Raw genomic sequence first — 10,252 nt, 5'->3', positions numbered from 1 at the left:
TTTTTTTTTTTTTTTTTTTTTTTAAAGAGAGAGAGAGAGAGAGAGAGAGAGAGAGAGAGAGAGAATTTTAATATTTATTTTTTTTTTTAGTTCTTGGCGGACACAACATCTTTGTTTGTATGTGGTGCTGAGGATCGAACCCGGGCCGCAAGCATGCCAGGCGAGCACGCTACCGCTTGAGCCACATCCCCAGCCCTAGAGAGAGAATTTTTTAATATTTATTTTTTAGTATTTGGCGGACACAACATCTTTCTTTGTATGTGGTGTGAGGATCGAACCTGGGCCGCACGCCTGCCAGGCAAGCGCACTACCGCTTGAGCCACATCCTCAGCCCTATAGTATACCTTTAATAAAGATTGTATCACTTAAATTTTAAAAATGACTGCCCAGAGTCCCCTGAGAAGCCTGCTTAAAGGTACATTCCAGTGCTTCATCCTAGACCTTTCAAGACAATCTTTAGAAGTGGATCTTTAAGGCATTCTTGATCTAAAGTAAACATACAAGGATTCTGATGCACACTGTGAATCACTGTCAAAGTTCTTTATTATACTGCACATCCCAGTAACTTCCAGTTTCTGCTTTTGGAGTGATAGAGAATAGCTCTTCTTCCATGTGATAGTTCTTCAATTTTATGAAGGCTGCTGCCCCTTCTGACTCGTTTTCTTTTGTAGCCTTCGCCTCCTCAATTCTTTAACCATTTCTCATGTGACACGATTTCTATATTAGTCAAATCACCATCTTCTGGACACACTCTGTAGTCTGTCAATTACTTCTTAAAATGAGATATTTGGAACTGAAGAAGATACTCCAGTTAGAGTTTGATTGTAGAATATAAAAGGGATTGTTACTTCTCTTGCTTCTGACACTGAAATTCTACAGATGCATTTTAAGATTGTGTTAGCATTTCTAAAACAACGTTGGCTCACGTGAAGCTTGGGTTTAATTCAAACCTCATTTTGTTCATCCCACTTCTCCTAGCTTTTTTCTAGTTAAATCTTCCTTCTGTAGAGTCATCTGGAAAAAATCCTTTCTTATTGGTGCGATAATTTAAAATACAGAAGCATTTTAATGTCTTAATAATTGATTAGTAGTTTTTTTTTCTTTCTTTGTTTCTTTTTTTGGGGGGTGGGGTGCTAAGGATTGAACCCAGGGCTTTGTGCATGCGAGGCAAGCACTCTATCAGCCTTAGTATTTTTTTTTTTCCTTTGGTGGGGATGGTACCAGGGATTAAACTCACGGCACTTGACCACTGAGCCACATCCCCAGCCTTATTTTGTATTTTATTTAGAGACAGGATCTCACTGAGTTGCTTAGTTTCTCACTTTTGCTGAGGGTGGCTTTGAATTTGAGACCCTCCTGCATTGGCATTCTGAGCTGCTGGGATTACAGGGGTGTGCCACTGTACCGGGCTCCTAGTAGTTTTAACAATTGATTAGCTGTTTCAACTTTTTCAGAACTCTACCTGTACATGACCCTGATTTTACAGCTGTAGGAATGAACACACACTGAGAACATAAAGGGAGAGTTATTTGCAGAAGGTAGGGTAGAACCTAGTTCTCCTACCTCGGTGGTTGGAAACTGGCTGCTCATTGCATTCACCTCTATAAGTTAACACTAGGCCCCATCCCCAGACAGTTTGAGTTAATGGGACTGAGGTGGGGCTCACTCTTTAGTTTAAAGAAAGCTTTCTATAGAATCACTATCTCCCACCCCACCCCACGCTGGGGGTCAAGCCAGTACCTTGCATATTCTAGGCAAATGCTCTATCACTGACTCCCCCAGCTCATAAAATCAATTCAAATGTTCAGCCAGAGTTGAGAACAACTGCCCTAACTCATATTCTAATGTCTACTTCCTGCAACACATGTATACTCACCTAATTAAAAGGCTCTTAATATGGGAGAGAATTATTGTCCATAGTTCCAGAAGGCAGAAATTAGAAGTAGTCCAAATGGGAAAGGGTTTCTCAGATGTATAGTGGAAAACAGATGTAAGTCCTAAGAGGATTATTCATGAGATTTATATACTTCTCATTCATTCAATTAACAAGCATCTGTGTGACAGCCAGTGTGCTAAACCCCAGCAATACCAACACAAGTAAGGCATAGTTTCCCCCTTTTGGAGATCAGAGTTGGAATGGAAGACAGTATAAAGAAACTTTACAGTTGAGTGTGGTTGGTGTTACCTGTTGGAGCTGTGTATGTGTATATGTGTGTGTGTGTATGGTTCTGGGGATTGAACTCAGGACCTTGTGCATGCTAGGCAAGCACTCTACCATTGAGCTACACTCCCAGTCCAGTTTTTTTTTTTTTAATTAAAAACTGTCGATTCAGGGCTGGGGATGTGGCTCAAGCGGTAGCCGCTCGCCTGGCATGCGGCCCGGGTTCAATTCTCAGCACCACATACAAACAAAGATGTTGTGTCCGCCAAAAACTGAAAAATAAATATTAAAAATTAAAAAAAAACAACTGTTGATTCAATAGATGAGTTGGTAACTTATTTTCCTCAGCTACACAGGAGGCTGAGGAAGGAGGATAACACATTTGAGACCAGTCTGGGCAACCAAAGCAAGACTCTGTCTCAAAATAAAATAAAAATTTTAAAAAGGGCTAAGGTTATAGACTTTCCTAATATACATGAAGGTCTGCATTCATTCCTCAGGTACTGCAAAATAAAAACAAATTATTTTCTTACTATATTTATTCTAAATATCTGATGAATATATCACATTACAGTAGTCTTTACATTGAATATATAATTGAAGCAACTAATAAAGTTAGTCTTTGCAGAGATATCATTTTTCTTTAAATTCTCTCAATAATAACATTTATAATAGTATCGAACCATTTTGAGAAGTTCATTCCTACAATTTTCTTTAATTTGATTCTGTTGATTATTAAGTATAGAAAGATGATCTGTGTTGGTTAAGATTTTATGTTAATGAGAAAATGATTATATAGAGAAATTTTAGAAGTTGTCATGGCAAGAGAAAAATCACAGCTGGCCTGCTGTGTCCAGCATAAGAACCAGAGAACAGGTTGGTTTCTAACATACTGTACTTGGCAATTAAAAGTTGTCACATAACATGGAGAAATTTTAAAATGTAGACTTGATGCACTGGATCAACTTTATAGAGCTCCTCTGCATCATCCACTGTTTCCTTTGTGGACATCATTTCTAAAAACCTCGTTATTGATCCATTCTTGAGATTGCAGAAAAATTTTTTTAATTGTAGTTTGTTGCTGACCCTTTGATTAAGGAATGTGTAGAATATTATGGAAACACAGGAAAGCTATTCTGGAAAGTTGGTGGTGGAGAGAGAGAGGAAATCAGAATTTCTCAAAGTAGGCAGTGATAAAACTAAGCTAAATTTTGAAGGATAGATAGGATGTATACTGAAGGGGGTGGATTCAGGCACAAAAAGCAGAAAGATGGAAAAATGGACCCTGCTCATGGGGATGTGAGAAAAGTTGAAAACTGGGTGGGGATCAGGACCATAGGGAGCTTTCCTGCAGAGAGACTTTGAACGGAGACTTCTTATGTGTCGAAGTCTTAACAATTTTGACAGCCCTGCTATCAACAGCAGTTATGTGAAGCTCTGGGAAATTCATGGAGTGCTAGAGAAAGTTTTCTAGGACTTAGCCAGAGCCAAACGATCTAGTGACAACTGGGGTCCGTTCCAGGTTTGGCACCAAGCTAGCAGCTAAAACTCAAAGTGTGGAATTCAATATGGTGGTTATCAGTTAAATGGAAGACTCTTTTTTATTTTTTTTTTAAAAAAAGAGATGTTGAAAGTGAGTTTGAATGAGCATATTTCCAAGATTGGATAAAGGTTATTCAGCTTCAGGTCTACTTTCATTGATTGGTGATCCATTCTTGATTTCAGCTTCATGATTAGAGGTAGAGTTTTCTCCTTCCATTCATGAGTCATTCACTTGTTTCACAAGAGATCTTTCTAGTCTCTTTGAAATGCCATATGTCATTCAATTTGGCCATGAACCATCTTCACAGTGTGTGAACAATGGTAGAAAAATCATAGATGGGTTTAAAATTCCACACTAACATTTGTGAAGTTTTGGTATTCTGCTTTATTAAAAAGTTTTATATTGAGGTTGCAAATCTGTTCAGTTAATCTTCTTTGAAATAATCCAAATATAAATTCCTTTTATGCTGACAAATTCATATAATGAATTGGTTAATGTACTGTACTATAATTAATCTCATGAGAGCTTGAATGATTTAGTTTTCAACTTCTTCTTTTTTTTTTTTTTGGTGGTGCTGAAAATTGAACCCAGGGCCTCTTGCATGCTAGGAACTGTGAATAATTTTTTGCTTTATTTTGAGAGAGAGTCTTACTAACTTGTCCAGGGTGGCCACCAACTTGAGATCCTCCTGCTTCAGTCTTCCTAAGTATCTGCAATTATGGGCTTGTAAAGCCACCAACACTAGCTTTAAATATTTATTTCATTTTGGAGATTGAAAGATTTTAATACTCATTGACAGTTTCCAATATTTGGTGGTTTCTCCCATCCCACCACCTGGTCATTTTTCCTAACTGGGAACATAATCAGCCCTATATTATTTGAGATAAAACTGCTGCCAAAGTACAACAGATAGGATTTAGGGAAAGCAATACCTACGATAACTTGTGATTATTCTTTGTCAGATATGTCCACTAAATTTTAAATATATTGTCTCAACATTTGTTTGACTACCAGTTATTGATTGATCCATTGATTAATTGATTGATCTGTATTGGGGATGGAACTCAGGGGTGCTCTACTACAGAGCTACACCCCGTTCCTTTTTATTTATTAAATTTTTTATAGTTGTTGATGAACCTTTATTTATTTTTATGTGGTGCTGAGGATGGAACCCAGTGCCTCACACATGCAAGGCAATCACTCTACCACTGAGCCACAACCCCAGCCTTTATTTTTTGTTTTGAGACAAGATTTTGCTAAGTTTCTGAGGCTGGCCTTGAACTTATGATTCTCCTGCCTCAGTCGCTGGGATTACAGGCATGTGTAACCATGCCCCGCCCGGTTATTTAAAGATAGCACTGGTGTATAAAAAATATCAGTTCTATTTACGACTCTTATATAGAAACAATTTAAGTTGTCATTGCTCCATTTTTTTTAAACTGAGTAAAAAAGAGCACCTATTTTTCTGTTACCATAAATACTACTGAAAATTAAAAATAAGTGTTATTTACTTACTTACTTTTTGAGATAGGGTCTTGCCCATTTGCTCAGATTGGCCCCAAACTCCTGCCTCAGTTCTGTCCCATAACTGGAACTACAGGCACAGGCCACCATGCCCAGCTGATATAATTTTAAATTTATTATATAATATTTTGTTTTAATATAGTATGATTTAAACATTTCCTTCTTGGACATTAAGATTTCTTTCACGGGAGTGGGGCTGTAGCTCAGTGGTAGAGTGCTTGCCTGGCATGTGTGAGTCACTGGGTTCAATCCTCAGCACCACATAAAAACAAACAAACAAACAAATAAACAAGTAAATAAATAAAATGAAGGTATTGTGTCCATCTACAACTAAAAATTTTAAAAGGACGGATTGCTTTTACTTTTTTCACTGTTATTAATAAAACTAAAGTGAACTGCTCTATGCATTTCTTATTTCTAGAACATTTATTTCTTCAGGATAAATTCTTAGAATAGAATTACTTTCTATTTGATGTAAACATTACACAGTGTATGCATGTATCAAAACATCACATAGTACCCCAGTACAACTATAATGTTTTTATGCATTGGTTTAAAAAGAAAGCCAAATATTTTTTTTTCTATTTCTTTGTGATGCTGTAATATAAGAAAAGGTAATTTTAGGTTCGTTCTTAACTGTTTTAGAGAATTGCCTCTCTGTTATTCTGAATAGCAAAGCTGGAGGAAATTGATATTTACATTTAGAGTATTATAGTAGTTTATGCCCAAATCCTTAGTTTCTGACTTTCCTGGTAATAATTAGTCTAGTCACTGTCTTTATGTGTACATATAATATTCTCTACCATTGCAAAAGTCTACCTGTGCTCACCCTCACTGCCATATTTACTTGAAATACAGATTGGCACCTCACATTTCACATCATAGCTCTTCTGTATTTTCCCAGTTATAAAGTATAAATAAGTTATCTAAAATGTTTTGATTTTCTTTAACTGTTCTATGTCAATTATTGAAGTTTTGGTCAAAGCCAAATTTGGCCAGCAAAGACTATTTTGCCTACCTTCTATTAGACTTTGCAGAATGACTTTTTGTTGTTGTAGCATAAAAATACAAGTTATGTATCACCAAAAAAATTACATTAAGCTGCGAGTTACTTTGCAGTCACTCCCTAACTGGGATGATTTCAGCATTTATCACAAAAATACAATTAGTGGCCCTTCTCATTAAGGATGACAGGGATCTTCCCTTTTCTTTAAATAGCTCCCCCTTTTTTTTAGTTGTTGATAGACCTTCATTTTATTTATTTATATGTGGTGCTAAGAATCCAACCCAGTGCTTCACACATGCCAGGCAAGTGCATTACCCCTGAGCCCCAGCCCCAGCCCCAGTTTTCCCCCTTTTTAAAGAGAAAAATATTAATTTTCTAATGACATTTTGGTCAGGAGCAGTTTCTGAGAGCAGTGGTTTTACATAAGGTCTGAGACAAGTCATTCAATATTCATAAGTACCAGAATAGATCCCCATAGCTAACTTACTAAAAGCCAAGGTATGATAAAATGATTTAGACTGTGACCTTCAAACTTCAGAATTCTGAAACTCAGCAGCAGCACAGCCTGAAGCCATGAGTTTTTGTAAGGGCCCTGGAATGGGAGTTGCTGAGTAGTCCCCAGCCCTGTTTTATGTTTTATTTAGAGACAGTTCTCACTGGGTTGCTTAGGACATCACCGTTGCTGAGGCTGACTTTGAACTTGAGATCCTTCTGTCTCAGCCTCCCAAGCTGCTAGGATCACAGGCTTGTGCTGTCACACCCAGCTCAAAGGGTTTTATTGGGTGAAGAAATCACAAAATTAGGATTGGAAAACTTTTAAAAAAACATAAATTTTCTTATTTGTTTAGACATTCATAACTGTGAAGATCAGAGTTTATATTTTTTTGATTTTTAAATATCATTAAAAATATCTCAATAATCTTGGTTTATTGAGTATCGTGTTGGAAGCTGGTTACTGATTTTTGCTTGGGAAGAGGCACTAAAAAACAAAGTCTGTGTCTGTATCTGTCTGTCTGTCTGTCTGTCTGTCTCTCTCTCTCTCTCTCTCTCTCCCTCCCAGCCCCCCATTTCCTGAACCACTTTCCTTCCTNGTTGTTTTTTTTTAATTTTTAATATTTATTTTTCAGTTTTTGGCGGACACAACATCTTTGTTTGTATGTGGTGCTGAGAATTGAACCTAGGGGTACTCTAGTATTGAGCTAGATCCCCAGCCCTTTTTATTTTTTATTTTTTTAAAGGTTACTGATGATCTTTTAAAAATTTACTCATTTATTCATTTTTATGTGGTGCAAAGGATTGAACCCAGTGCATCACACATGCTAGGCAAACCCCCTACCCCTGAGCTACAGCCCCAGTCTCCCTTTTTATGTTTTATTTGGAGGCAGGGTTTTGCTAAGTTGCTGAGAACTGGACTTGAACTTAGAATTTCCAGTGTCACTGGGTTTACAGGCCTGCACCCATGGGCCCTTTGTCTCTCACTCTTGAAATAGCTCATATTCTCTCTTGAATACGTATCTGCTTTCCCATATAAATCTGTATCTGAAAAAAAACAAACAAACTGGGCTGAGGATGTGGCTCAAGTGGTAGCGTGCTCGCCCAGCATGCATGAAGCACTGGGTTCGATTCTCGGCAGCACATAAAAATAAAAGAAAGATATTGAAAAAAAAATGTTAAAAAAACCAACCAACCAACCAAACAAACAAACAAACAAAAAAGAACATTCTCTCTTAATGGGTTGTGACTATTCAAAGTACAAATGTCCCTAGTTCTTATTTTAATAATCTGATTTTTAAAATAGCCTTACCCAGTAATACCTAGCTATATACAACTGTACCTTAGTTCACATTTTTCCTTTTTTAATTTTAAAAATTCTCTTATAGTAAAACTGACCTTTTGGAAGGCATGTACAATTTTACAAATTTTGCTACATTTATATTTAACTATTACCACCACTGGAATTAAGAAGAGTTTCTTCATTCTTGCAAAACTCTCATAGTATTCTTTTATAGTCATACCCTGCCTACCCTGACAAACATTGATGTGTTTCCCATCATTAGTTTTATTTTTTTCCAGAATGTCATATAAATGAAATCATACAATGTTTATCAGTAATCTGGTCTTTTGCTAAATTGTTGGTTAAAATTTTATGATATTTGGATATTTTTTCTGATCTGATAGATAAATTGGCACTGAATTTTGAAAAAATTTTGAAAAAAATTTTTTTTCTCTACATCATGATCAGAAAAGTGATTTCAGGGCTTGCATAAGATTTAAAGTTTTGGATTTTTAAATATTGGCCCCAAACTCTTTTTCTTTTTTCTTTTTACTTGTAGAGGACATAATACCTCTATTTATTTATGTATTTATCTAGGGTTTTTTTTCCCCCTAATGTGGTACTGGGGATTGAACCCAGTGCCTCATGTGCGCTAAGCAAGTGCACCACCACTGAGCCACAACCCTAGCCCTCTTTTTTTTAATAGTTCCCCCTCCTCCCATCTTTTCCCTTGTTTGCCAATAGTACTTGTTGTCCTAACTTCCTCTTCTTCTTTCTCTCCTGCTAACCTGAGCAACTTCTTCTTCTTTTTTATTTTTTTATTTTTTTTTTAAGATGTTGATGGATCTTTATTTTACTCATTTTTTAAAAATTTACATGTGATGTTGAGAATCAAACCCAGGGCCTCACACATGCTAGGCAAGTGCTCTACCACCGAGCCACAACCCCAGCCCCTGAGCAACTTCTAATTTACCTTTTTTTTCTTTCTTTCTTTTTTTTTTTTTTTTTTTGTGATGCTGGAGATTGAACCCAGGGCCTTGTGCATGCAAGGCAAGCACTTTGCCAACTGAGCTATATCCCCAGCCCTTCTGTGTTTTTCTTTACTTCTTGCTCCATTCTTTTTGCTTTGTGGTTGTTGTTAAGCTGTAAACAGTTTTTGTTTGTTTGTTTGTTTAGTTTTGTTTTTAATTCAATTACTTTTTTTTTTAAATTCAGTTACTTTTATAGCTAAGCAAGTCAATTACAGTATTTTCATTGCTCTGGAAGTTTTTATTATTTTATTGGGCTAGCAGTTTATAAAGGCAAAACTTGAGACAGAAGAAAGTATTTTTCATGTTTGAGAGACAAAAAGTGAATTCTGACCTTTCTTAATGTCAATGCCAATGATGTGACAGACGTTTCTTTGCTTTTATTTCAAGCCTCTTCCACTCCTTATCTCCTTGAGAACCAGACCCCCCCCAGTGCCTGATAATCTGTTTCTGTGTGCCTGCCCTAGAGTGTCCTCTTTTATTCCTTGGCAACAATGGTTTGTTTATTCTAATTTACTCAAGTTTATTTATATAAACTCTTTGCATCATAAATTTAGTTGGATTCTCTATTTTGAGAGCTGATTCCTTTCTTAATTGATAGAGGATTTAATTATTATCTCCCAGCTGCTGAAAATCTAGAGGAAGCTTGAAAATTGTATGTTTGGGCAAGAAAATAATGGTGATTCCTTAATGTATGAGAACCGGATAAATCTATGCTGTGTCACAAATTGAAATAAAGGATTAATAATAGTTAGAATGGAGAGTGCTTCAGAATCAAAGAACATCAGACAATCCACTATTTATTATTGGATGTATTAGATTTTAAAGAATAAAGATAAAACAGTTTTGTTCTCACAATCTACTTGGTAGAGGAGTTAGAGACTTAATATTTTTTACTTGAGCTGGTTTTACATGTGTTTTCTATATGGTCGCAATTAAAATACTTTTAATGCAGGCAATTTTTAAAAAATATATTGTTAGTTGTAGATAGACACTATACCTTTATTTTATTTGTTTATTTTTTATGTGGTGCTGAGGATCAAACCCAGTGCCCCATACATGCTAGGCAAGCACTCTACTGCTGAGCCACAACCCCAGCCCTAATGCAGGCAATTTTTAGATACCATTAGACATTTTTGCTTCCATAGATGACTTTGGTGAAAGCAATACATACCCATTTCTCCACTGTTTTTTTTTTTTTTTTTTTTTTTTTTTT

General features: G+C 36.2%; 1 protein-coding gene across 1 annotated transcript in view; it reads left to right on the top strand.

Moving 5' to 3' along the window:
- The window catches only part of Hectd4 (HECT domain E3 ubiquitin protein ligase 4), a 176,344-nt gene that overhangs the window by 41,155 nt on the left and 124,937 nt on the right, over positions 1–10,252 (top strand). The gene's annotated exons all lie outside the window — the stretch shown is intronic.

The sequence above is a fragment of the Marmota marmota genome, unplaced genomic scaffold (genome assembly GCF_001458135.2).
Source record: "Marmota marmota marmota unplaced genomic scaffold, marMar, whole genome shotgun sequence".
NCBI classification, from domain to species: domain Eukaryota; kingdom Metazoa; phylum Chordata; class Mammalia; order Rodentia; family Sciuridae; genus Marmota; species Marmota marmota.
Note: the sequence above shows the minus strand (reverse complement) of the source record. Positions and strands in the feature narration are given on the sequence as shown.